The 25593-nt window shown below is 35.9% G+C and overlaps 1 long non-coding RNA gene across 1 annotated transcript in view; it reads left to right on the forward strand.

Annotated features, from left to right (window-relative positions):
- Nucleotides 1-25593, forward strand: part of LOC126006085 (uncharacterized) — a 1493032-nt gene that overhangs the window by 763955 nt on the left and 703484 nt on the right. The gene's annotated exons all lie outside the window — the stretch shown is intronic.

Below are 25593 nucleotides of genomic sequence, written 5' to 3' on the forward strand. Positions count from 1 at the left end.
TTTATTATAATTTTTTCAGTCTTGGAATTTACAAGTAATGGGCAATTTTCTTTGCTCTCAAGTTGACCTAACTTTGGGTCAAACATCAGATGAAATCATGTGAGTTTCAAGAGAAACTGTACCATCCAGAAGAATGGGGTGTCGATATTGTCCAGGTATCAGATCACCTGTGCACATCATCCTTTTTGAGGAAGCTTCTCTCTTTTTATCTTGACACCAAGAAAAAACCCTTGGTTCAAAATATAAACAGTTGGTGTTGTCTACTCTATAATTTAAAGTTGGATAAATTCCCAAAATGTACTTAAGTAAATTGGATCTTTATTTTCCACTAGTGCATCTGATGTTTTATTTATCCAACCAACCTGAGAAGAATCCAGAAGTGTGAGAAAATTATCATAAACACACACACATATGACTACAATCAATGTTATGCCAAAAATATAGTTCTCTTAAGAAGTAACACTCTTGAAAAAAGCTGAACTCATGGGGCCGGGCGGTGGCGCTAGAGGTAAGGTGCCTGCCTTGCCTGCGCTAGCCTTGGACGGACCACGGTTCGATCCCCCGGTGTCCCATATGGTCCCCCAAGCCAGGAGCGACTTCTGAGCACATAGCCAGGAGTAACCCCTGAGCGTCACCGGGTGTGGCCCAAAAACCAAAAAAAAAAAAAAAAAGAAAAAAAAAAGAAAAAAGCTGAACTCACATAACTAATTAAATTAGAAAAGTCAGTCACAATACACACCCTGGTTTTTAACAATAAAGTCTTAGTCCCCAAACTCTCATTGTTGTGTTAAATAATTAAGGATGGAGCTGGATGGCAATGGATGGCGATGGATCTCTTTCTGCCATCCCAGGCCACGTGGCTCAGCAACCCCCATGAACTGGCAGGTTCCAGGCCCAGGTGATCGGCGTAATCAAGACTCACTCACAGGCAGGCAGTAGGAACCATCAGCTGTATTCATGCCCTAGCCACCATGTGTGTGTGGCCTATCTTATAACCTTTTAAGCATTCAGCCATTCCAGGCTACCCTGCATCTAAACTCTTTCAGCCATCTTCCTCAGAGCGCCCAGCAGGGCCAAAAGGCAAAGACCCTTAATCCCCTGGCTTCCGGGTTTATCTACCTATTCCAAGACCCCTCCCAGGAATGGGCCGGGCTTTGCAGGTAAGGTCACACCTATTATCCGGTTCCCAAGACCCCTCCCAGAAATGGGTGGGTCTCAGATAGGTACCCTACATTTCCTCCTTTTTTGAAATATAAAAAGAGCCTTTTGTAATTTTGACTCCAGCTTTAGCCAAAGGTGGGTTAATATTTTCATGCAGCAACGTAATAAAGTGAAAATTAATATACCAGCCCTTTTAAAAACATAACATTTTTGCAAAATATACTATACACCTGTAACCTAAAATTCTATTAATGCTTTTTTATCAAGCACTATTCCGGAACTTTCATGTTCCTATACTTTTATACTATATTGGGGGAACTTTGTGTTCCTATAAACCTTTTTTATACACAAGTACTACAGCATATATGCATACCATACATTTTAAAAACAGGCTAAGTACATTAAAATACACAGTAAAACATTTTGCAATTGAAAATATTAACTATGAAAGACAACAAAACACATTTAAATTATAAAGAAAATGACTAAGACAAAGATGCAGGTGGTTAGAAATCAGATGTTTAAATGGGCTGAACTGTATTACCTCCCTTTTATTTTTATTTTTTAACCACTATCTAACTAAAACTTATCCCATCACCAACTATGAGTAAAATATAAGACTACCCGTTTAGTTCCTATACTAAAAATGATTAATTTGTCCCACGCTGATTTCACCACGTGGCTTTTGTAAACTTGCTGGTTTGTCCCACGCTGATCTCACCACGTGGCTTCCTTTCAGTTTCAGGCCCTGCAGACGGTTCTGTAGACCATGAGGTTGCAGGTTCCGCTGACGGTTCGCTTGCTGTTTTACCTTTGTGACCTTGAGGATGGATTCCAGGTTTTTCGCTTTTCCGGGCCAAGCTGAGCCCAGCCGAGCCCAGCCCAGACCAGCCCAGCCGAGCCGCCGCTTGGAGCTTTTCGCCGCTTCTTTGATGATGGATGGACTTTACCGCTGCCTTTTTTTCCCCTCCGGGCGCACTTTGGAAGCAGCTTATGGCCCACATCTTCACAGGGTGCTTTTGGATGTTCAGAGTTCCAAGTGATTTAAACTAAAAGTTCAGTCTGAAATTTCCAAAGTCGAAATCCAAATTCAAGCCAAAGGTCATTCTCAGAAAATCAGTCCATTTTCAATAGTCTTTTTTCTCCTCCTTTTCCAATTTAGACTTTTAATAAGTCTTTGAAGAGGCCCAGGTTTTTGTTTCTTGTAACAAAGTCTCACTTTTGAGCCTGGGCTGGAGGTGATGCAAGCTTCCACCTCCCTTCTTTCAGTTGCCCTTCTTTCCCTAGAAGGGGTTACGGCCATCTTTGAACATTGTTGCACGTGGCCCAGGGTTTTGGGCTCAGTGCACCCGAAAAGAGCCAAAATGAAACTGAAAATCAGAAATCTCACCATATTCGCTGTTTTCTTGGGTCCAGGATTCAGGTCCCTGTTCGGGCGCCAGATGTTGTGTTATATAATTAAAGATGAGGCTGGATGGCGGTGGATTTCTTTTTGCCATCCCAGGCCACGTGGCTCAGCAACCCCCATGAACTGGCAGGTTCCAGGCCCAGGTGATCGGCGTAATCAAGACTCACTCACAGGCAGGCAGTAGGAACCATCAGCTGTATTCATGCCCTAGCCACCATGTGTGTGTGGCCTATCTTATAACCTTTTAAGCATTCAGCCATTCCAGGCTACCCTGCGTCTAAACTCTTTCAGCCATCTTCCTCAGAGCGCCCAGCAGGGCCAAAAGGCAAAGACCCTTAATCCCCTGGCTTCCGGGTTTATCTACCTATTCCAAGACCCCTCCCAGGAATGGGCCGGGCTTTGCAGGTAAGGTCACACCTATTATTCGGTTCCCAAGACCCCTCCCAGAAATGGGTGGGTCTCAGATAGGTACCCTACACTCATCAATGAAAGATGAAGCGTCTGTGGAACCCCACCAGTCTTATTTGTTGTGTGGGGCTGTCTTTTTCTATTTGTGCTAAATGATTTTTTGTTCTTTTTAAATATCAATGGCCCTCATACACCTTCCCTCCTTGGACTTCATGTTCCCACCCAAAGAGGAAGAGAAAAATGCAATGTATTTAATTAAGCCAGTGCACAAGAGGATATATCAATAAAATTGATATATTGTCCCGAGCAGGGTCTGCTAGCCACAAGATTCTGCCACTCTCTCAAATGAGGTCGTGTAGAACATTAAACAGAAAGAGAATTGCCTATAAGAAAATGGAAGCATCCAGAACCAACATTTATACCATTGTTGCGGTTACCAGTTTACTATAATAAAGGGAACTCAAAACAACTGGTCCTAATCAGTTACTGGAACATGTTCAATGTAAAAAGTGTCCTATCTGATTTTTCCCTTCTTTTTTGTTAAGGCCAAAGTATTTGTTAACTCACATGATCTTTTTTTGTATAATGAGACATTTATGATATACATACATGATATATGAGAAAGAATGGAATACTCATATAACTGCAGACTAGTTCTGCCTAGATCATTCTCCACTAGAACAAGTCCTTCATAAATGTGTGTCTTCATTAATTCACACTAGGAAAACCCTGCCCACAAACCTGAGGTAAGATTCCCCCAGAGGGTGACCTCATGCATGCATTCAGTGAGTGCTATCTCCCCAGCCCCACAAACAGCTCTTTATTAAAAATTTGATGGCTTCTATGAGACCTGCCTTCCAGCAAAACTGTGAGAACTAAAGTGTTCTATTTTTCTCTGTAAGTAAAACAGTGCTTCATAGTGCACTTTATTTAATTTATTTTTTATTCTTTTTTTGGTTTGGTTTGGTTTGGTTTGGTTTGGTTTGGTTTGGTTTGGTTTGAGGCCACACCAGTTGACGCTCAGAGGTTACTCCTGGTTATGAGCTCAGAAATTGCTCCTGGCTTGGGGGACCAGATTGGACGCTGGGGAATCGGGGTCTGTCTAAGTCAGGGGTCTCAAACTCAATTTACCTGGGGGCCGCAGGAGGCAAACTCGGGGTGAGGAAGGGCCGCATAAGGGATTTCGCTTACCGAATATTCGCAATAAAAAATCGCATTAGTAAGAAAAAAATCACAAAAAATCGCATTAAACATTTGCATGCCCCGAACGAAACTGCTCGGGGGTATGTGAATGTTTAATGCGATTTTTTTCTTACTAATGGATGGACTTTGGACGGATTGATCCCCCCCGGTGTCCCATTTGGTCCCCCAAGCCAGGAGCAACTTCTGAGCACATAGCCAGGAGTAACCCCTGAGCGTTACCAGGTGTGGCCCAAAAACAAAAAAAGAAAAAAGAAAGAAAAGAAAAGAACTTTATAAATAAAACAAAGAAGATCACCTAAATTTAGGTTAATATCCATAAATAATGTTTTAACAGAGTAATCTACCATAAGAAAGATAAATATCTCAAGGCAAAGTTTATCATCTTGAGATATTTAAAACTCTTAGCTTCAAGTACAACCCTCACCCCTTATATCCTTTGTACTTCAGACTATTTCAATCAGATTCTATATCTCAGCTTTCCATACTTCTTTAAAAGTTAAAGCCATCTAAATTATCCTGAAGTATGTAATAAAATGTGGTTGTTTCTCTTGGTTAGAACCATTTGACTGATGTTAATTTTTTTTCTATTCCAGTCCATAAAAATTGATTCCTCTGGTGGCCAGCAGTAATCTATATAGTTTACACTTCTTAACAAAACTAAATACAATGTTACTATTATGCACAAACTATTTATATAAATGTTTTGTTTCTTATTTTCTTCTTTTGAGATGTTTGTATAGGTTCTGTGCTCTATTTTGTTACCAACGTAATAGAAAAACTCATTATATATGTTATTTGAGTATAGAACTAAGAGAATTAAGAAAGACAAGAGAGGAGTAAATAGAGACTAGTATATGGAACGTAGTGACATAGACAAGGGATATTACATAATTGTTCAGAATCATATTTCTCAGAGAAATGTAATGTAGGACATAGGAAGCACACACAAAATAACTCGAAGCATTGTATATACATGCATTCAGAGAGTTTGCCTATGACAAAAACTTTATTTTGTTTATCATTTAACTACATTGTAACATTCAAAACACTGAAATTTAACCCTCCTCAGTCTTTACAAACTTTGATATCAAAGAAAGAATGATATAATATGCACTCATATGAAAGTTTATTTTTTCATTAAAAATGCTCAATCCTACTTAAACCTAGCCTATTTTGAAGTCATTAATTTATATGTCATTTTAGAAATCCTTTCTGGTAAAAATAAAACATTTCCGGCATTTTTATTAGATATTCTCTTCATTGTAAATAAATCCTGATGTGAAGCCGGCATGATATTACAGAGGTAGGGCATTTGCTTTACAAGTGGCCAACATGGGCTGACCCTGGTTCTATTCCCAGTATCCCATAGGGTCCCCAGAGCCTGCCAGGAGCAATTTCTGAACGCAAAGCCAGGACTAAGTCCTGAGTGCCTCCAGGTGTAACACAAACCCTCCCCTCAAAATTTTTTTACCGTCAATAATTGGCTTAACCTACATGTTTATATATGGAATAAATCAGATTTACATAAAAAACTCAATTTTGAAATGAATCATTTTAAAATTCTAGTTTGGTAAATCTACTAATACTTCTATTGAAATCTTTCAGCACCAAGTCCTTTTGTAGTAGAAATAAATTGGTTTTATTTTAACTTGTTTCAGATTGATCTTCAGTGCAGTCCCACTGAAGGCCAATACAGGAGATGACTATTTCAGATGAGAACTATATAGATGAGAGGGTAAAAAAATAACAACTGTTCTTCCCTATTCCTTTGTCTGATGTTAGAAAGTTTGTTATATAAATAGTACAATCATTTGGGGCCTCAGAAATAATACAATGGGTAGGGTATTGGTCTTGTTTAATCCACAGCAACCAAAGGGATTGGTTTCTCAAGCTTTTGAAGAGCTATCCCTGAGAATAGCACCATGAATAAGTCCTGAACACTGCCAGGTTTTCAGAAAGAATCAAAAAATTAAAAAGAAAAATCATGAATCCAGGTAAGCTCTGGATAATCTTTACATGGGTCAGGTCCTAAACAATAAGAACATAGGCTATGGGACTAGAACTGCACAGCCTGCTTAGGCCCATGCATTGAACTGCTATATACTGTTTGTAGACGATTACCAAGACATTGTGTCTGCTGAGGTCTGCCTGGGATCCTTTCTAACTGAGAGGAGTGAAAAATTATATTGTCTAAAGTTTAAAAAAATCATGTACTCTGCTGACTTAGATTCGATCCCCTGACGTCCCATATGGTCCCCAGGCCAGGAGTGATTTCTGAGCACATAGCCAGGAGTAACCCCTGAGCATCACCGGGCGTGGCCCTCAAACAAAACAAAACAAAACAAAAAATTATGTACTCTTCATAAAAGTAGTACAAGTTAAAATAATAAGATACTTGTTGAAAATTTTGTTGTAATTTTTCACAAACTGTGCTACAGGAATCAGATAATTCTCTCCTGGAAATTCTGGCCAACCACGTAAGTGGTTAAGTGTAAGGGTTTTAGGATGGCAATCTGCTTGGCCCTACAGTAGTGCTCCAGGGCCACCCCCTACAAAGCTTGAGTGACCATGTGCTGCTGGGGATTTAACTGGATTGGTTATATGAAAGTCATGTGCCAAAATCTTACACTACCTCTCCATCTTCAAATTTTATTCTCAAAAATTAAGAAGGACCTTTTCAAATTCTTTAATCTTTCAACTTCCCATTGAGGTTTAACTATTTTCAGTTGTTTATGGTTTTTTGGCCTGAGCATATATTTCTGTTTAAAATATAAACCGTGGACAATCTATTAACAAGCATCCACTGTTTTAAGAGATGTATTGCTTAATGTATTACAAGTACATATTGAAATTATTTCAAATTCTTTCTAATTTTTAAGTTTACATTAAATATATTGTTTTTTTTTACATATACTATACAGATAAGCAATTTAAAGTAATAACTTATAAGGAGATTCAGAAACTACCATAACTCAATCTATTATTTTTCATATATTTATTTTCATACCTATTTTCATACTTTAGAAAGTATTATCAATGTCAGCATGAAACGTCATGATCTTTAATAACTATTTTACTTCATAAAGACAAGCATCATGAATTAAAATGCATAGGATATTCATTCTCTTGTTAGTGTCTACTCAAAAAATACAGCCTGTCAGTAATGAGTACCCGGAGACTATCTCTCTCTATATATATACATACTATACACATATATACATATACACACATATATACAATATATATGTATATATGAGATCCAATGGCATAAAAAGTTTTAATATATTAAAATCAAATTGTTTTATTAAGTCAAGATCAAAAGCATATCTGTTAAAACATCTACTGATTCTACTGCTTAGAATAGATGGTTAACTATGCAATATTCTAGGAATTTTATAAATTTATTCCCTAAGAACACAGTTGATTAATATGTCAAAAACATTTTATTTTAGATATCCTATTTTCAGCATCATTACTACTTCTGTAACTTTAATCCCTACCTGTTCTTAGTCATGCTTGCCTAAGCCCTCAGTTTCCTGACTCTTGTATAAGTTCCACTCTAGTACCTGAAATCTTTTCAAAGGGTTAATTCAAAAAGTTAGAACTAACTAATGTTCTAAAATTCTAAAAATCATATTTCACTTAGTTCACAAACTTACATATGAAAAATGGTTAGGATATTGTTTAATATATTTACATGATTTTCACTTCTCCTTTGTTATCTGTATACATTATTTCTGCACTCAACACTCTCATACCTAAAATGAAGCTATTTTCTAATTTAATCACAGTTCATTCAACACTGATAATGTGAATTCTTTCTTACTGTTCTGATTGTAACCTCTTTTCAAGGCATTATCACATAATCAATTTTTTCTTATTTGTAAAACTATATTTCATCCAGCCTTAATTAAATGTTGCCTCCCAGACTTTGATCATGATAAAGTTCTTTGCTTACAACCTTCAGGATATCTCATTATAATTCAGTCAGGGCTCCATAAAGCCTATACAAATCTTCAATCTACCAACATACTCAAGATGAATAAACTGTTTTGGTGGGTCAGGTGTGAGAATTACTTGCACTGCCCTCTATATCAGCTACATAACTTCTCTGCTCTTGATTTATTTCAAAACTGTCAGTTTTTCAGTTAACCAAGAACTTGCATCAAACCATCCAGCAAATGTGTGGCTTTTTGCCTCAAAGCCCAAATGCCACATGATGTATACTGCATTCTGAAAATAGCTTTTCTTTTGGTTCAAAAGGGATAATTTAGCATACTCAATATATACCAGCACTGGAATTTCTCACAGTAGACCCCCCCTTTAGTTTTGTAAACTCTGGCCCTTTGCTAAGCATCTATTTTATCAAGCATTCAGAACACTAGGAAATATAAAATTTCAAATGTTTTTAGCAAGCCAGAATTGGCTTCTCTCTCTCTCTCTCTCTCTCTCTCTCTCTCTCTCTCTCTCTCTCTCTCTCTCTCTCTCTCTCTCTCTCTCTCTCTCTCTCTCTCTCTCTCTTTGGTGGGGGGAATTGTAGCTATGTAAGATACCTGATGATTTAATACTCTCCAACAAAATAAATGAACAGATGATTTAGTTCTAAGTTGATGAATGTTTTATATAATTTCTTTTCCTCATCCTTTGAATCTACCTTTTATGTTTATCAGCATATACCCAGGAATAAACTAATGTATCCATAATTAAAAAAGAATATCTTAGAGGTCAGAAAAATAGTATATAGTATAGGTGTCTACCATAAACTCTCCAATCTTGGTTTCACCTCCAACACTACATATTTTCACCAATCCCCACCAGGATTTAGTCCTGAACATCACTGCGTGTGGTCACACACCTAAAAAATAATAATGTTTCAAATAGTACCTTTATGCACAAACTTCATTTCCATCTAAAATATTTATCCACAGTTATCTATATTCATCTATTTGTTTCCTAAACTTTTAAGATACAACTCAAATTATCATCCTATTCAAAAAATCCTTTTTTACTGACTTCTGTGAAATACCACCAATCTTCTTCCTTCAAACTTCCTGTTGAACTATTGATACATTTGGGTTACAATCTGGAAAAAATATGTAATTATAATTATTTATGTATTTTTAAATATTCTTTTTTGGGGGGTCACACCCGGCAATGCTCAGGGGTTATTTCTGGCTGTACGCTCAGAAATTTCCCCCGGCAGGCTCAGGGGACCATATGGGATGCTGGGATTCGACCCAGCAACCTTCCACATGGAAGGCAAAGGCCTTACTGCTGTGCTATCTCTCTGGCTCCTTTTAAATATTCTTAATGTTTTGCTATTTTCAAGAAAAATTCAAAAATTTTGATTATTGTATATATTATGTGCCTGTTATAAATGAGATATTACTAACTTTTAAGCACTAAAAATTATTTAACTTGTGACTCCATAATTAAAAGCATTTATAGAAAACTTGATGTCTTATAGTCAACAATATTCCTTTTCTTAAATAAAATTTTCTTCTTCTTGCCAAAGAATCATTGACTTAGAAATATCTTTATTTTTATTATACTACTAATAGCACATGTAATTTTTAAAATTCATAGCTTTAAATTATAACATTATCAAAAGGGTTTATATGCATTTGGTAATTGTCCATATGTTTAATTATATGGTGCCAATATTCACACAATTCTTGATAAATTCTGTGGGCCATACATTTTTCAAAGGTTATTCATAATTGAGTTGTCTTACATCTCACTTTTGTGATAATTGAAACTGTTTTATTAGATTTAAATTCTGATACTATTAAATACATATATCTTAATGTCTATAAATAAGAATACATCTAGTTCTCACATTTTTAATTTTTAAGTTATATTTTGGCTGATGTTTCCTAATTTTGTTGCTGTTTTATTTCAAAAACTGCTTTAGTCTCAGACACAAGTGATGCCATAGGTATGACAAGCATCTCCTTAGAGTGGACAGCATGATGCTTCATTTCAGAATTCAATTTTTATGTTGCCTGCAAATTCAGTTTTCTGATGGCATACATTTATTTTTTATTTGAATCAATACATGATAATTTATCATAGATTTATAAATACATGAAAATATTTTACAAATAATTTTAAATTAATTAATATTGACTATCTTGTGACAGACAACTGTAAGTGGTGGTACACTCCTTTCCCTAGCCCTTGCCAATCTACCCCAAAAGTTTAGTGACAAAACTCAATTTTTTTAGTGTAAGAGAACAATATGTTTTTTTAATATGAAAAAGGAGTACTTTGATATAAACATATTAAAAGGATACATAAGTTATATTCCGAATATTATATTTTTATCTTGATCTGTTGTTGTTTTGAATTATTGGACAAAACCCAGTTCACTCTTAGTGAGTTCAAAAAACATAAGTGGTGTTGGTGTGACAACTCTGGGTTACTCACATGCAAACCAACACCATACACACTGCACTTAAATCCCATTAATTTGATTTAGTATTAACATATTTTGGGGGCTAGAGTGCTAGGGCATTTTCCTTGCATACGGCTGACCTACAACAGACCCGGATTCGATTCCTGGCATCTCATATGGACCCCCAAGCCTGCAAGGAATGATGTCTGAGTGCAGAACCCCTGAGTACAGCCAGAGGTGGCCCCAAAACAAAACAAAATAGTATTAACAAATTTTAAGTTCATTCACATATGAGTACCCGGAATATCTCAGTCTCAAAATAATAAGAAAAGAAATTCTGCGATATCCTATTTAGTTGATTGTGTACACAATGTAATCATGCTGTTATTAGTTATTCTATATTGTGCCTCTCACCTTATATTATAAGTTACAAACAGGCAAGTTTGGTGCATTAATATTATTATGCTCCCATCGCAGAATTGTATCTTCAGAACATGTCTTGAGGCACTAATGTACTAAAATTTAATTATGTGTGTGGTATCTTATCTAAACTGTTTCAGGCCAGATTTTTTTCTTTCAATTTCAGAAACTATTTATTTCCTCCCTTTTAAATCTAAGTAAATAGCACCTCTAGAAAACTATGTTTTATTATCAATTTATTAAAGTTACAATGCCAGTGATTAACCTGTACACTTTGCACCTACGAAATGTCAAGGTCTACAACAACACTATTAATTATTATTTTTGGATGCCCTAGTGATTTGCCTGCAAAAAATTATTTCAGAAAACTTAATAATTCACTGTCTGATGGAAATACTAAGAGTGCTACAAATAGAATTAATAAAGAAGAGCCTGCTATTCTCAGTTAATTTCTTATTTTTTAAAAGCAATTTGCCATCAGAAAGCAATTTATTACACCTGTATCATAAACATTGGTTATTTCTTCCCTGAGGTTTTAAAACGTTGTTAAGGCACAAATATTTTATTTTATATTATTTGGGGCCTTTCAGTCCCTATCCCTTTTCAGATAGGGATCTAGTGCTCCCTAGAAATTACTTCTAGATCTGTGCTCTGGGTTAACTTCTGGTGCACTTACCGGACCATATGGAGTACTGGGAATTGACCCCAGATCAGCTTAGTGCAAAGCAAATGACCTACCATATGCATGATTGTTCTAAAACATGGCACAAATATTTTATTAGTTTTGGGGCCGGAGCAGTGGCGCAGTGGTAGGGCGTTTGCCTTGCATGTGCCTGACCTAGGACAGACCACAGTTTGATCCCACAGCGTCCCATATGGTTCTCCAAGCCAGGAGCGATTTCTGAACTCATAGCCATGAGTAACCTCTGAATGTCACCGGGTGTGGTCCAAAATCCAAAAACAATAAAAATAAATATTTTATTATCATTTGTTTACCATTAATTTACAATACTATATGGATTTAAGGAGTATTGCTTCATGCCTCCGTAAATGGATATTCCTGTTTACTCCCTCTCCTGTTTCTTGTGCCATTAACCAGGATCAAATTGAATCTCTTTATATGTTTCTTCAGAACAGAGTAAGAAGTTGTGTGATATTAAAGCTTGAAATGTATTTTGACTGTAAGAAAATAGAGACTTAAGATGAAAAAAGTATAGGAATGTCAGCAACTCTAATTTTAATAAATGCATTAACAATTATATTATTGTTATGAGAAACATCCTGACAAATAATGTTGTGAGTTTAATAGAAAGTCAATGCAACAAACTCGATATTCAATTTGACATTGGATTTATCCTTTTGGTTTTTGAGCCACACCTGGTGATGCTCAGCGTTTATACCTGTGTGGTTCCAATATATGACTCTGGTACAGGAAAAACTGTGACGACAGTAATAGAGGAGTGACTGTCAGGGTCAGAGAAACAGAAAGGCATAGCCCAGGATTCGGAGGGAAGTGAATTGAGTCTGCTTTATGTTACAGTTATGGATATATGTCAAAAGTGTGTGCAAAGAATGAGTCCTGAGATAAATGATTGACTCTGGGTAGTTATGATGTGTCGATGTAATTATCTGTACAACTTATTGTACAACTTGTTGGGGGGCAGTCATAGCACAGAGTTGTGCATGTGTGTATGGGTAAATCACTGTCGATTCTGTTCCCATTTACTGAAAACTAAAACTATTCTAAGTTATAAACTTAAAACTGATTTCAGCCACTATAGGAGCACAAAAGCTATAGGTAGTTACTGAAACAATTTTCACATCTTGATACCTGAGATTTAAAGGTGTCATGTAATATTTAGAAAATTGGGGGCCGGCAAGGTGGCGCTAGAGGTAAGGTGTCTGCCTTGCAAGCACTAGCGTAGGACGAACCACGGACCGCGGTTCGATCCCCGGCGTCCCATATGGTCCCCCCAAGCCAGGGGCGATTTCTGAGCACATAGCCAGGAGAAACCCTGAGCATCAAATGGGTGTGGCCCAAAAACCAAAAAAAAAAAAAAAAGAAAATTGTTGAGTAACAAAATTACAACTATAGGGTGATTTAGCATACTTATCTGTATTTGGTTGAAAAACAGAACTCTTTCTTATTCATTAATACAGTATTTATTTATACACTATTTATTCATACTTATTAATAAAGACAGAAACTATGTTAAAGTTAGTGTATTAAGTGAGTAAACAGTAAACAGAAAAATGAAAAGCTATCAAGAGTATTGTCTTTAATTTATTTGATTTGGGAACAAGTAAAAATACAAAATAATAGTCAGATAATGCCATTGGATAGATGTGCCCTGCATCTCTATGCATAAAATATGCTAATTATGCAAGGAAAAGACTAGATAATGATCAAGGACATCAGAAGAAAGATCAAGTAGTGGAATTTGAAGTCAGTGGCAGAGAAATAATCAGTCAGGTTTTAGAAGGAGGCAAAAGCAATCTTTAAATGATAAACATAAAATAAAAAAATAAATATGGATTAACATCAGGGTGTGCAGCATGGAAAAGTGTTGTCATTTGAAGCTAAAATTTCTAGTGATACTAGACTATCACTATGAAAGCCCTCAAAAAACCAGCTACTCTGATGTCTTAATGATCTTTGCCTCTTATTTATTTTAATTGTATTTTAGTATGCTCTTATATTTACCATCTTAAATCAGCTGCATGGAATGAGAAAAATAAAATGCCAGGATATTTTGTCTCTTATTTTTTAACTTCTTCCATAATGTCTCCAAATGATATTCTAAATGTATCTGTCCTGCTTTTTATCTCAAATTTTCTATCTGTTTATAGTCCTTTATATACCGTATTTTCCGGCGTATAAGATGACTGGGCGTATAAGACGGTCCCCTAATTTTGCAGTTAAAACATAGGTTTAGGCCTATATTCACTGTATCAGACAGAACGTTCCTTGCTGCAACTGTATGTACCACAGTGAACCAATCACAACAAGCGAAGGTTCAAAGGTTCTACTGTAATAGACGTCCTCTCTGACTCTGCCAAACTGAACAGGCTTTTTACAGAGTAGATTCAGGTCCAGAATATTGTCTAATTGGCATGCATCAGAGCCTGCTTGGATTGGCTGAGTCAGAGAGGCATCCGAGCAGCCTTGCAGTGATTGGTGCAGAACATTGTCTCATTTGCATGCATCAAAAGCCTGCTTGGATTGGCTGAGTCAGAGAGGCGGTCCGAGCAGCCTTGCAGTGATTGGTGCAGGATCAAGTTGGAACATTCGTTTAGTGGCAATATTCAGAGAATTTTTGTTTAGCGCATATTGAAACATTTTTCGGGATATACTCGGCCTATAAGACGACCCCTGATTTTCGGTTTTGCTTTTTTTGTTTCAAAAGTCGTCTTATACACCAGAAAATATGGTTCTTTTCAAATGTGAGTAGATGTTGGAGGCATACATTTTGTTTTGTTTTGTTTTGTTTTTTGGTTTTTGGGCCACACCCAGTGATGCTCAGGGGTTACTCCTGGCTGTCTGATCAGAAATAGCTCCTGGCAGGCACGGGGGACCATATGGAACACCGGGATTCGAACTAACCACCTTTGGTCCTGGATCAGCTGCTTGCAAGGCAAACGCTGGTGCGCTATCTCTCTGGGCTGGTGGCATAGGTTTTTTTAAGCATCAACTTTTGAAGTTACTTTACACTTAAGACATTAATTTGATGTTTTTTATATGAGTATAATATTGTATCAGTTCTGATCAAAACAGATTCTATCATTTTTGGTATTATATTTTAATTTTGTCATATAATTTTTAACCACCATGTTTACAGAAATGTTCATATTTGCATTTCAGTTGCACCCAGATTCATCAGTGCAACATTCCTGCTACCATTTCCCTCCCCAATTTCCCTCAAACTCACCCAAAACCAGCCAGTCTCTGGGGCAGGCATTTTGGTTATCTCTCTCTCTCTCTCTTGCCTTTTTTTACACTTTGGTTTGCACTATTGTTAATGAGGAAGAGCTAAGCATGTCACTTTATCTCTTATCAGCACCCAGTACTTACTTGTCCAGAGTGATCAGTCCCAGCTATCTATCATATCATAGTAGAATCTTCTCTAACTACACTCACCACTCATTATGGAAAGCTTACTATCCTGATCTTCTTTTCTGCTGTCTCTGGATAATATTATCATACTGTAGTTTATTTTTCTTATATCCCATAAATGAGTGAGTTTATTCTATGTCTGTCCCTTTCCCACTGACTCATTTTACTCAGCATAATACTCTCCATATACATCCATGTATAGGCAAATTTCATGATTTAATTTTTCTAAAAAGTTGCATTGTATTCCATTGTGTAGATATACGATAGTTTTTTTTTTTTTTTATCCACTCATCTGTTGTCGAGTATCTAGATTGTTTCCAGATTTTGGCTATTGCAAATAATGCTGTGATGAACATAGGAGTGCAGAGGGCATTTTTGTATTGTGCTTTTTTGTTCCTAGGGTATATCCCTAGGAGTGGTATAGCTGTATCATATGGGAGATCAATTTCAAGTTTTGTTTGTTTGTTGTTGTTGATTTTTGGGGGAACCACACCTGGTAATGCTCAGGGGTTTGTCCTGGCTATGTGCTCAGAAATCTCTCCTGGCTCGAAGGACTATGTGGGACCCTGAACAGCAGTCAGTCCTGGTCAGCTGTATGTGAGGCAAATCCCCTACCGCTGTGTTATTACTACCACACAGGTTTTTTTTTAATCGTTATTTAAGCACCACCATTATTACAAGCACAATTGTAGTTGGGTTTCAGTTATAAAAGAACAATCCCCCTTCACCAATGCAATTTTCACCTCCAATATCCCCCCCTCCGCCCCCACCTTTGCTTGTATTTGTCAGGCATTCAATTTCTCTCACTCATTAAGATTATCAAGATAGTTGTTAGTGTAGTTATTTCCCTAACTGCATTCACCACTCTTTGTGGTGAGCTTCAGATTGTGAGCCAGTCCTTCTGGCCCTCATCTCTATTGTCTCTAGGAATTAATGCAATTATGTCTTTAATTTTTCTTAAACCTATAGATGAGTGAGACTATTCAGTAACTATCTCTCTCACTAATTTTACTCAGCAAAATAGATTCTATGTCATCCATGTATAAGAAAATTTTATGACTTCATCTCTCCTGACGGCTGCATAATATCCATTGTGTAATATGTACCACAGTTTCTTTAGTCATTCATTTGTTGAAGGGCATCTTGGTTGTTTCCAGAGTCTGGCTAATGTAAATAGTGCTATAATGAATATAGGTGTGAGGAAGGGATTTTTTAAATTGTATTTTTGTGTTCCTAGGGTATATCCCTAGGAGTGATATAGCTGGATCATATGAGAGCTCAATTTCAGTTTTTTGAGAAATCTCCATATTGTTTTCCATGAACGTTGGACTAGACGGCATTCCCACCAGTGGTGAATAAGGCTTCTTTTCTCTCCACATCCTCATCAGCACTGATTATTATTGTTCTTTCTGATGTGTGCCAGTCTCTGTGGCATAAGATAGAAACTCAACTTTATACAGAATACTTACAAGGTACAAAGATGGACATTTTGTACTAATCAAGAGATATTTAAAACAGAAAGAAAGCACACTCCTAAACATATATGCACCCAATGAGGGACCAGAATATATTTAATACAATTGTTGACAAATCTGAAAAAAGATATCAATAGCAACACAATAATTGTTGGAGACCTTAACGCTGCCCTGTCACACCTTGATAAAGAAACTCAACAAAAATATACTAGCTCTGAAAAGAAAACTGGAAGAATGTCGACTAGAAGATATATAGGGCACAACATCACCAGAAACCTGAATACACATTCTTCTCCAATGCTCATGGGTCATTCTCCAGGATAGACCACATGCTGGCCCATAAAACATACTTCCATAAAATCAAGAGGATAGAAGTCATACAGACTATCTTTGCTGATCACAAGGCACTGAAATTAGATGTGAACTAGAAAGGACACGGACATTTAACACCTGGAAATTAAACAGCTTACTACCAGAGGGACAGAGATGAAATCAAAGAAGAAATAGGGGCCAGAGTTGTGCTAGAGATAGGACATCTGCCTTGCAAACGCTAGCCTAGGATGGCCTTTGGTTCGATCCCCCAGTGTCCCATATGGTCCGCCCAAGCCAGGAACAATTTCTGAGCACCTAGCCAGGAGTAACCCTTGATCATCAATGGGTGTGGCCCAAAAACAAAAAAAAGAAAAACAAATATTCCTGGAAGCAATTTTCAATGAAGACACAAATTATCCACATGTATGGGACACAGCAAAAGCAGTACTGAGAGGAACATTTATAGCTTTGCAAGCACACATCAGGAAGGAATATTAATGACACAGTTTATAAAATTAGAAAATGATCAACAAAGAAACCAAAATAGGTAGGCAGAAGGAAATAACAAAGCTTAGAGCAGAAATCAATGAAGTGGCAATCCAAAAAACAATCCAAAAGATCAACGAAAACAAAAGTTGATACTTTGGAAAAATAAACAAGATTGATAAACCACTGGCAAAACTCTTGAGAGAAACTTCATAAACCGAATTAGAAATAAAAAGGGGGCATCACAACAGATATTGCAGAGATTCAATAAATGATCATAGAACTCTATGCCATGAAACATATGAACTTGGAAGAAATGGATAAATTCTTGAACTCTAATAACCTTCTATGGTTGAATAAGGATGGTGTAGCATATCTAAGGAGCCCCATCACTATTGAGGATATTTCCAGTTTTTTAAGAAATAGCCATATTATTTTCCAGAAAGACGAACTAGGCAGCATTCCCACCAGCAATGAATGTGAGTCCCATTCTCACCACATCCATGCCAGCACTGAATGTTCTTGTTCTTTGCAATGTGTGTTGGTTTCTGTGGTGTGAGATGATATCTCATTGTTGTTTTCATTTTCATCTCCCTGATAAATATTGACATGGAGTATTTTGCATGTGCCTTTTGGACATTGGCATTAGTTTTTTGAGAAAATATGTGTTAGGGCAGACATTTTGAGGCTTCCCCCCCCCCCCGCTTGCTTCAACCTGGGAATTTTGATCTTCTCTGGCATTAATCCCCTGAGGGTGTGTCTCTGCTGAGGTGTGTCTTTCCAAGCTGAAGTTGTGAATAAGGCTGACTCTGCTGGGCCCCTTAAGCTCGGCAGACATTTTGAGGCTTCCCCCAGCTTGCTTCATCCTGGGAACTTTGATCATCTCTGGCATTCATCCCCTGATGGCTTGCCTCGGCTGAGGTGAATCTTTCCAGGCCTGAGTTGTGGATAAAGTTCACTCTGCTGGGACCCTTAAGCCTACCTAGCCAATGAATACCACCACAACACATAGAAAAACCCACAACACAAGCATGACAATGGGGAAACCACACAGACCAACATCAGACATAGAGAATGAAGATGGAAACTCTGATAACCCAACAATGACCAACCACCTAGGTAGTCTTTCAGATATGGAGTTTAGAGAAGAAATATGGAGGATGCTCACAGAACTCAAAGAAAGTATAGATCAGAACACTAATAAGAATCAAGAGAATATGAAGATAGAAATCAGAAAACTCCAAACTGAAATATCAGGTCAAATAACAGGTATGAAAAACTCAGTAGACAAATTGAAGAACATAATGGATGAGCTTTCCCATAGGTTAACAGCAGCTGAGGATAGAATTAGTGCACTGGAAGATGCGATGCATAACAACTACACACAGCAGAAGAAATTGGAAAAAAGTCTTAAATCAAATGATCAGATAATGGAAAAATTACTCAAAGAATATGAGCAGAGAAAACGTGTATTAAATTATCTCCTCCTTTTTGGATCGTGTTAGATAACTTTTTTTTTCTTGTTGAAATATATCAGTTCTTGTATATCTTAAGATAACAACCCTTCAATGTATATCAGGTGAATAGTTACTCAATTCCAAGGAGCCTTTGTATTCTAGCCACTATTTCCTTTAAAGTGTATAAGCTTCTCAGTTTATTCAAGTCCCATTTGTTTATCTTTACTTCAATTTCTTGGACAATGGTGTTTCCTCCTTGAAGATAGCTTTAGGCTCAATGTCATGAAGGGTTTGCCTACATTTTCATTTATGTATTTTATGGTTTTAGGTCTAATATCAAGGTCTTCAACTCATTTTTATTTGACCTTTGTGCATGGCGTTTAAGAGAGGTCTGTGTTCAGTTTTTTGCATGTAATTGATGAGTTATCCCAATACCATTTGTTGAAGATGGTTTCATTGCTTACTTTGTATTAATTATAAAAGATCAATTGATTATATGCCTGGTGGCCATTCTCTGAATACTCATATCTATTCTATTAATCTTGGGGCTTGTCTTTATTCCAGTACCATGGTATTTAAGGGCTGTTACTTTATAGTACAATTTAATGTTGGGAAAAGTGATACATCACATTTCTTTTTTCCGAAGGATTACTTTATCCATGGGCATTTATTGTTCCAAAAAATTTCAGGAGTGTTTGATCCAATTTTTTTAAACATGTCAAAGGTATCCTTATGTAGATTGCATTAAATTTGTGTAATTCTTTAGGGAATATTAACATTTTAAGGACATTAATCCTCCAAGTCCATGAGCTGGGTATATTTCTCTATTTTCTTGTGTTCTCCCTCTCTTTTTTTCTTAAAGCAGTGTTTTGTAGTTTTCTTTCTATATGTATTTTACTTCTTTAGTTAAATTGTCTCTAAGGTATTTGATTTTATGTGGCAAAATTGTAAATAGGATTTTTTTGTGTCTCATTCTTCTCTTTCATTATTTGTACATAAAAAAACCATAATTTTTTGCATGTTAATTCTGTACCTTGCCACTTTTCTACACAAATATATTGTTTATAGAAGCTTTTTAGTAGAGTCTTTGGTATTTTATAAATATGTCATGTTGTGTGCAAACAGAGACAGTTTGACTTCTTTCTTTATATCCGGATAGCCTTGATATCATTTTCTTGCCCCTTTGCTATGGTTACTTTTAGTATGTTGAATAGAATTGTCTTGTGACAGATTTTAAAGGAAAGACTATAAGTTTTTTCATTTTATTATAACATTTGCCATGGACTTGTGGTAAATGTCCTCAACTATATTGAAAACAGTTCCTTAAATTTTCATATTGATAAGGATTTTCATTGTTAATAGGTTTTTATTATGAATGGACATTGTCAAATGCATTCTTTTCATCTATTAATATCATGAGTTTTATTTTCCATTTTGTTGATCTGGTGTATCATGTTGGTTGACTTGTATATGTTAAACCATTCTTGCATCTTAGGAATAAATCCTACTTGGTCATTTGTAGATCATTAAAATTCATTTTATTTTTTGTCCTCAAATTTATTTTCTCCACCATCTGAATTGTCCATACTACCAAAAGATACTTAAATTATAATCTTCTAGTAAAAAATTTCAAATTGTTTCCAAAACCAAAATGTTTAAGCTCTGATTATGTCCAAGTTTCTGTTACATGTTTCAGTATATGCTAAGTACCAGCAGGGGAAAGAAAACAATGTTGAGGAATTCAGTCTTGTGCTAAATATATTATTCCTTGCTTCTCTCACCTATTTCCATTATTTATTTAGTGTCATCAGAAAAGAAAATTATGTGTGTATCATATGAAAGGTCAGATGAGGTATCATATTTGCATTTTATCTAATAAAATGGATTTAAAAGCATTTCATTATAAAGAGACTTGAAGGACAGCAAAGGGACAACAGTATCCAATGATATCAGAGAGAAAATGAAAAACCATTAAAAAAAAGTAATGTCAGTAAATAAAACTAAGAGCAACATTTAACATAACAGGCTTCATTGGCCCAGTAAAACGCCTTTCTCTGGCTCCTATTTCCCTCAGAATAATCATCAACAACTTACAGACCTTCCCTTTTACTAAATTATTGGTAATATTTTACAGCATTGTGCCACTTCATTTCCATTTATATTATTCTTCACACACATCTATAATTGAGAAAAATTTACTTATAGAAATGTAATGAGATAAAGTGAAATATTCAAGAGAGATTATATGCAATATTTTCAAATTGACTCTCTCATATTTTTCCCTTTTTGCCCCTATACTTTGTTTCATACATTTTGAAAAAAAATTCACCAGAACCATTTTCTCTCTTCCTTTTCTGAAGGTCTGAAAGGGGCTATACTCCAGAGAAACAGGGGTATAGGGACACAGGGGTAGTGCTTGTTGGATTCGGAGGTAGGAGGTGCCAAGGGACTTAGCACATATAGAGCCAACTGCATTCTACCTCTTTAAGACACATTCCTGGCTCCAGCATTTTTCTGTTTTATTTTTTCTGTATGTACACTATATGTTTTATCCAGACAAACATATCATATGCACCATAAAATTTGAGCAAAAGATAAACTCTAGGGCTGAAGTGATAGTATGATGAATAGGGGACTTGTCTTGCATGTGGCTCAGACTGGGTTCAGATCGGGTTCCCCCAAAACAACCAGAAGTGTTCTCTGAATGCAAAGCTAGGACTAAGTTCTGAGCACTACTGAATGTGAACCCCCACAAATAAAAGCAAAATATAAAAAGATAAAGTGTAGAGATTAACATATGTTGACTATCTGAGTTCATCTCTTTAAAGACTATAACTTGAAAAGGAAAGAAAAGGGCTCAGATGGTGTATAAAAATTATGATGTGGAAAAAAGTCTTTTGTTTTGCTGGGTGTGCCTCTCACTTCCAAAAGAAAAATAAATTAAGTGGTTACTGCAAGACACTGGGGACTTTTAATTAATTGCTTAAAATGAGAAGAAATGTTGGTCTCTCAGAGCTGTAAAAGGACTGAAACACCCCCAAGTTCTGCTTTATAGATGAACTAGTTATAGATGGTATTAAAAGTACATCCCAAATTCCTATTCAGTAGATGTTTCTCAGGAAAATTAGAATCAATAACTTTAGTTTTAAGACCACATAATATTAGGACTGTAGCTGTAGTTCAGAGAGTAGAGCATACCGCTGACCTGAGTTCAGTCCCCAGCATCCCATATGGTCCCCAAGCATTTCCAGGAGTCATACCTGATTATAAAGCCAGGAGTAACCCTGCAACATGACCAGATGTGACCTTGAAATAAAAATAAATAATAAATAGATTCACATCTAATGAAAAAAAACTTTGATGAAGACTTATGAAGAAAACTTAGAGCAGACAGCTAGGAATTTATGATTACACTGTAGGAGGTAGCTTCTGAATGAGGAAAAAAGAGATCAGAAATGTGACTCTGTCAGGTAGATAATGTGTGAAAAAAAAGTGTTAGCAGGTGAATTCCACAGTTCTTTACCTTCTTGACTAATGTTTTCCAAACTGGGAACACGTGAATGATGAGGTAGGTGGAATGGACTTGTAGTAGCTGGGGGTATAAATGGAGACTTTTAATTTCTGGGGTGGGGATATTAACTGTTTTTGTTAGGTTATTAGTGAAAAGAGACTGTATGAGAAATTCTAAGCGTAGATTGAGGCCAGATATCAGTTAAACCAGTAGAGACTACTAAAACTTTGAATAACTATATCTATAATCTGTTATCATATTTTTAAGAAATCTGTAGAATAATAAAAAAGAATATAAATAAAGAGGGTAACTAAAATTCTATCCATAAATTCTTTGCTCCTTTGCAAGTAAGTCAGAGACATACAATAATAGGTAATATTTCAATTGCCACAGCTAGGTATGTAAGACCATGACTAATATTTTTTGTTATTTTTGCATAACACCCAGATCAAAGCTTATTCATGGCTGTGTGTGTGCAGTTACAAGTGGTAATTTGTGGTAACTACATATGTAGTAGCTGAGATCAAACCAGGTCAGCCATATGCAATGTCAGTTCCTAATCCTTGTACTATCTCTTGAACTTGCTGAGATGTTAAAGATGATATCCAAATGCAACACTACCTTGTTGGTGTCTAATATCAACACTCTATTTTTTGTTTGTTCGTTTGTTTTGGGGTCCACACTTGACAGCTCTCAGGGGTTACTCCTGACTCTGCACTCAGAAATTGCTCCTATCTCGGGGGACCATCTAGGATGCTGGGGATTGAACCTGTGTCTATCCTGGATCAGCCACATGCAAGACAAATGCCCTACAACTGTGCTACCACTCTGGTCCCTAATATAAACACTCTGTAATATAGCACAATTTAGAGGTATCACACAGGAGATTTACATCATATTTCTAAGTAATTAAAAATAATCCTAAAACAGAATCCTAATTTTAAGTGACTAATTATTATGCAGCCAGATAAGTGTATTGGAGAAATTAGTACAGTATGCTCCCAAAACTTCCATTTAAACAAAATGTCCATTTAATCAGAGAAAGTTATTGGCAGAGGACATCATGCTGGGGATGGGTTAAAGTCATTATTCTGGAAAAATAATTCCTCTAAAAATTCAGAATTAGCTATTGTCCATAAATTAATATTGGTCATTTTATTTTCTATAGTGTTTTCATGTTCATTTACATAAATATACATATCAGTTAATTGGAACTTCCTAAGATTTTAGCATTATTTTCCACAAGCTGATCTCTCTCATTAAGCTCAGGATATTGTTTTTTATTTAATATTAATTTAAATAGTCATTCTGTGAGGAAAAATTTAAGCCCTACAATTAGAAAAATAGATAACAAATAGAGAGCTTTTGTAAGAGGACATATGAAAATTCAGGATTTTTTTTAGTGGCCAGAGAGATAGCATGGAAGTGGGGCGTTTGCCTTTCATGCAGAAGGATGGTGGTTCAAATCCCAGCATCCCTTATGGTCCCCTGTGCATGCCAGGGGCGATTTCTGAGCATAGAGCTAGCAGTAACCCCTGAGCACTGCCGGGTGTGACCCAAAAACCAAAATAAATAAATAAATAAATATGAAAAGGCAGGCTTTTTTATTTTTTTTTGATACAAATAACTATTCTTATTAGGTATAATTATGAAAATGACATAATGCCCAGAAAATATTAACTTCTTTGTGAAAAAGTACATTCAATTACAACTAGTTCATTTAGTAAGAACGCTGAAGATATAACATGCTTTATCTTTCTGACAAGAGAATTTTAACACATTGAATAATAATTAAAATTGAAACAGCTTTTAGATACAAAGACAGAAATTTGTTTAAAGAAAAACAATTTTTAATAGACACTATTTTAAAGGTACAGGAGTGATAACACAGCAGTAGTGCATTTGCCTTTCACATTGTCAAATTTGGAATGGACCCAGCTTCAGTCCTCGGTGTCCCATATGGTCCCACGAGCTTTCCAGGATCAATTTATGAGCGCAGAGCCAGGAGTAACCCTTAACTGTTGTGGCTCCCCTGAAGCAAAACAAAATAAAACAAATGAAAAAAAAATTTAAAGAGAAACAATGAGAAATTACTATTTACATTAGTTACAAGATTACTGTTTTAAATTTAGAACTAGGAAGAAACTAAGGTTTAAAACTTTAAGGTTAAGAAATGAAATGAGAATTTGTTCTTGAATTTAGATATGAAGAAGGCAAATTAAGGGAGAACTCAAGACTGGCCTAAACAGAAGTTAAGGATTACAGAAGATAATGTTTAAATTTCCTAGAGGAGATGATAGATAGATAGATAGATAGATAGATAGATAGATAGATAGATAGATAGATAGATAGATAGATAGATAGATAGATAGATAGGTAGGTAGGTAGGTAGGTAGGTAGGTAGGTAGTAGGTAGGCAGGTAGATAGATAGATAGATAGATAGATAGATAGATAGATAGATAGATAGATAGATAGATAGATAGATAGATAAATAGGTAGGTAGGTAGGTAGGTAGGTAGGTAGTAGGTAGGTAGGTAGATAGATAGATAGATAGATAGATAGATAGATAGATAGATAGATAGATAGGTAGGTAGATAGATATTCAGCATCATGTCTAATTGTCCAATGGTGCAAATTATCACTGTAATTGAATGAATGTACAGAAGCATTATTATGTAAAGATATAAGTGCACAAATATATTTCACTAAGGTTTTTACACACTAAACCTCTAAAATTTGAATTTATCATCTGTTAGCTAATTAATTACTTTTATTAATCAGGCCAGGTTTAATGTTTATGAAGTACTTGGAGTACAAAGATAAACTGAGAAGAGAGATTTCATGCACTCATTCATAGAAAGTAAAATTAGCAAAAGGCAGCTGTGTCCAACTTCGGTGATAATGTATTGCTTTTAACTAAGGTCAAGGATGCAATTGGCAGGAATTGAACATATAAGACATGAATCCTTCAGAAAAATCAGAGTTTGATTCCTGAGTAAATGAGGAGCTGAGAACTAGTGAAAGGGGAACACCTAATTAAGAAAATTGATATGACAGCAGAAATGTAAATATCCAAGACATGCTAATGGAAGGACAGCAGTTTCCATTACCATATGGAGTCCCTCACTGTTATACCAGATACAATGACACATTTTCTTTACTGTGTTAAAGCTGTCCTATTTCTAACTGCTTCACTTTTTAAACTATTTCAATGATATTTTTCACATCACTAGGTGAGGAA

The sequence above is a fragment of the Suncus etruscus genome, chromosome 4 (genome assembly GCF_024139225.1).
Source record: "Suncus etruscus isolate mSunEtr1 chromosome 4, mSunEtr1.pri.cur, whole genome shotgun sequence".
Lineage (NCBI taxonomy): Eukaryota > Metazoa > Chordata > Mammalia > Eulipotyphla > Soricidae > Suncus > Suncus etruscus.